This window comes from Oncorhynchus gorbuscha, unplaced genomic scaffold (assembly GCF_021184085.1).
Source record: "Oncorhynchus gorbuscha isolate QuinsamMale2020 ecotype Even-year unplaced genomic scaffold, OgorEven_v1.0 Un_scaffold_17857, whole genome shotgun sequence".
Classification (NCBI taxonomy): Eukaryota; Metazoa; Chordata; class Actinopteri; order Salmoniformes; family Salmonidae; genus Oncorhynchus; species Oncorhynchus gorbuscha.
Genome location: NW_025759407.1, coordinates 1 through 4,480, shown reverse-complemented (window position 1 = coordinate 4,480; position 4,480 = coordinate 1). Strand labels below are relative to the sequence as shown.

The 4,480-nt window shown below is 44.8% G+C and overlaps 1 pseudogene; it reads right to left on the bottom strand.

Annotated features, from left to right (window-relative positions):
• Positions 1-1,018: 1,018 nt before the first annotated feature.
• LOC124030905 lies at positions 1,019-4,476 on the bottom strand (annotated as a pseudogene).
• Between the last annotated feature and the right edge of the window lie 4 nt (positions 4,477-4,480).

Here is a 4,480-nt window from a genome sequence, read left to right as displayed (position 1 = left end):
TGTGTGTGTGTGTGTCTAGTGTGTGTGTGTGTCTAGTGTGTGTGTGTGTCTTAGTGTGTGTGTGTGTGTGTGTGTGTAGTGTTTAGTGTGTGTGTGTCTGTGTGTGTGTGTGTGTGTGTGTGTGTGTGTGTGTGTGTGTGTTAGTGTGTAGTGTGTGTTTAGTGTGTGTGTAGTGTACGTGTGTGTGTGTCGTAGTGTGTCTGGTGTGTGTGTGTGTCTAGTGTGTGTGTGTGTCTAGTGTGTGTGTGTGTGTAGTGTGTGTGTGTGTGTGTGCTAGTGTGTAGTGTGTGTGTGTGTGTGTGTGTGTGTCTAGTGTGTGTGTATGTGTCTAGTGTGTGTGTGTGTCTAGTGTGTGTGTGTGTGTAGTGTGTGTGTGTGTGTCTAGTGTGTGTGTGTGTGTCTAGTGTGTGTGTGTGTGTTTAGTGTGTGTGTGTGTCTAGTGTGTGTGTGTGTCTAGTGTGTGTGTGTGTGTGTGTCTAGTGTGTGTGTGTGTGTGTGTCTAGTGTGTGTGTGTGTCTAGTGTGTGTGTGTGTCTAGTGTGTGTGTGTGTCTAGTGTGTGTGTGTGTCTCGAGTGTGTGTGTGTGTCTAGTGTGTGTGTGTGTCTAGTGTGTGTGTGTCTAGTGTGTGTGTGTGTGTGTGCTAGTGTGTGTGTGTGTCTAGTGTGTGTGTGTGTCTAGTGTGTGTGTGTGTGTCTAGTGTGTGTGTGTGTCTAGTGTGTGTGTGTGTGTCTAGTGTGTGTGTGTGTGTCTAGTGCTCCTCACAGAACAGAAACATGTCATCACGTTGTTCAGGTTTACTGAGATGGTTTTATTTAATACAACAACAACCATTCTGTTACTAACAAATAAATACATCATTACACCCCTCACAACCCCAGACAACCCCACCCCCAAATGATTACACCCCTCACAACCCCAGACAACCCCACCCCCAAATTATTACACCCCTCACAACCCCAGACAACCCCACCCCCAAATGATTACACCCCTCACTGGCCCCAGACAACCCCACCCCCAAATGATTACACCCCTCACAACCCCAGACAACCCCACCCCCAAATGGGTGCGTGTTTGGTTTGCGTGCGGTGTGTGTGTGCGATGCGTGCATGTTTGTCTCCTCTGTGTGTGTGTGTGTGTGTGTGTGTGTGTGTGTGTGTGTGTGTGTGTGTGTGTGTGTGTGTGTGTGTGTGTGTGTGTGTGTGTGTGTGTGTGTGTGTGTTATGCAGCGCGGGGGCTGAAGAAGGGCAGGGCTCGGATGTAGAGGTCCAGTCTTGTAGAGAAGAGGTCAGAGGACAGCTGCTCCCCCAGAACACACAAAGGATTCTTCACTATGTACTCTACATACAGCTGGAATAGAGACAGACAGAGGTTATAACACTACATACAGCTGGAATAGAGACAGAGGTTATAATACTACATACAGCTGGAATAGAGACAGAGGTTATAATACTACATACAGCTGGAATAGAGACAGACAGAGGTTATAATACTACATACAGCTGGAATAGAGACAGAGATTATAATACTACATACAGCTAGAATAGAGACAGACAGAGGTTATAACACTACATACAGCTGGAATAGAGACAGAGATTATAATACTACATACAGCTGGAATAGAGACAGAGGTTATAATACTACATACAGCTGGAATAGAGACAGACAGAGGTTATAATACTACATACAGCTAGAATAGAGACCGACAGAGGTTATAATACTACATACAGCTGGAATAGAGACAGAGATTATAATACTACATACAGCTAGAATAGAGACCGACAGAGGTTATAATACTACATACAGCTAGAATAGAGACAGAGATTATAATACTACATACAGCTGGAATAGAGACAGACAGAGGTTATAACACTACATACAGCTGGAATAGAGACAGAGATTATAATACTACATACAGCTGGAATAGAGACAGAGGTTATAACACTACATACAGCTGGAATAGAGACAGAGATTATAATACTACATACAGCTGGAATAGAGACAGAGGTTATAATACTACATACAGCTGGAATAGAGACAGAGATTATAATACTACATACAGCTGGAATAGAGACAGAGGTTATAATACTACATACAGCTGGAATAGAGACAGAGATTATAATACCACATACAGCTGGAATAGAGACAGAGGTTATAATACTACATACAGCTGGAATAGAGACAGAGGTTATAATACTACATACAGCTGGAATAGAGACAGAGGTTATAATACTACATACAGCTGGAATAGAGACAGAGGTTATAATACTACATACAGCTGGAATAGAGACAGAGGTTATAATACTACATACAGCTGGAATAGAGAGAAAGGTTATAATACTACATACAGCTGGAATAGAGACAGAGGTTATAATACTACATACAGCTGGAATAGAGACAGAGGTTATAATACTACATACAGCTAGAATAGAGACAGACAGAGGTTATAATACTACATGCAGCTGGAATAGAGACAGAGGTTATAATACTACATACAGCTAGAATAGAGACAGACAGAGGTTATAATACTACATACAGCTGGAATAGAGACAGAGATCATAATACTACATACAGCTGGAATAGAGACAGAGATTATAATACTACATACAGCTGGAATAGAGACAGAGGTTATAATACTACATACAGCTAGAATAGAGACAGACAGAGGTTATAATACTACATGCAGCTGGAATAGACACAGAGGTTATAATACTACATACAGCTGGAATAGAGACAGAGGTTATAATACTACATACAGCTGGAATAGAGACAGAGATCATAACACTACATACAGCTGGAATAGAGACAGAGATTATAATACTACATACAGCTGGAATAGAGACAGACAGAGGTTATAACACTACATACAGCTAGAATAGAGACAGAGATTATAATACTACATACAGCTGGAATAGAGACAGACAGAGGTTATAATACTACATACAGCTGGAATAGAGACAGAGATTATAATACTACATACAGCTGGAATAGAGACAGAGGTTATAATACTACATACAGCTGGAATAGAGACAGAGATTATAATACTACATACAGCTGGAATAGAGACAGAGATTATAATACTACATACAGCTGGAATAGAGACAGAGGTTATAATACTACATACAGCTAGAATAGAGAGAGACAGAGGTTATAACACTACATACAGCTAGAATAGAGAGAAAGTACTCTACATACAGTGAGAGTGGGAGAGAGAAAGAGAGAGAGAGAAGAGGGGGGAGAGAGAGAGAGAAGAAAAGAAAAGAGAGGAGAAGAAAAGAAAAGAGAGGGGCAGAGAGAAAAGAGAGGGGGAGAGAGAAAAGAGAGGGAGAGAGGGATACTGGGTTACGCCCCCCCATGCTTACCGTGCTGTATATCTGGTGCAGTATATCTTTCGCTTGGGAACTCCCAGGTCTGTGTTCATGATGATCTTGATGCCAGTAGCTGTCTCATAGTAGTGCAGTTTATACTTGCTGGTCTGAAAGGTCAAGAAACCATCCTTCCTGTGGAGGGGTTAAGGGTAAACAACAGAAGCTGCATCGGCTACTAAACCTTCATATGACTACTCATAGCAAATCTGAAGACTTCCAATCGTTGAATATACGATTCAGGAGGATGACCACGCAAGACTGATGTTAACACATACCATACCCATACCACCCACCCACCCCCCCCTTCCACCCCTCCCTCCCTACCCCTACCCCCCATACCACCCACCCATTACCACCCATCCATCCATACCCATACCACCCATACCACCCACCCATACCACCCATCCATCCATACCCATACCACCCATCCATCCATACCACCCACCCATCCATACCACCCACCCATCCATACCACCCACCCACCCACCCATCCATACCACCCACCCATACCACCCACCCATCCATCCATCCACACCACCCACCCATACCACCCACCCATCCATACCACCCCACCCATACCACCCACCCATCCATACCACCCCACCCATCCATACATACCACCCACCCATCCATACATACCACCCCACCCATCCATACCACCCACCCATCCATCCATACCACCCACCCATCCATACCACCCACCCATCCATACCACCCACCCCACCCATCCATACCACCCATCCATACCACCCACCCCACCCATCCATACCACCCACCCACACCACCCATCCATCCATACCACCCACCCATACCACCCACACCACCCATCCATACCACCCACCCCACCCATACATACCACCCATCCATACCACCCACCCATCCACACCACCCACCCATCCATCCATACCACCCACCCATCCATCCATCCATACCACCCACACCATCCATCCATACCACCCACACCATCCATCCATACCACCCACACCATCCATCCATACCACCCACACCATCCATCCATACCACCCATCCACTCTGAAGGATACATATCCAGGGGAGACATCTTGCTGCAGAAGGATCTAATGGAGAACAGCATCCCATACATCAGCTTAAACTCC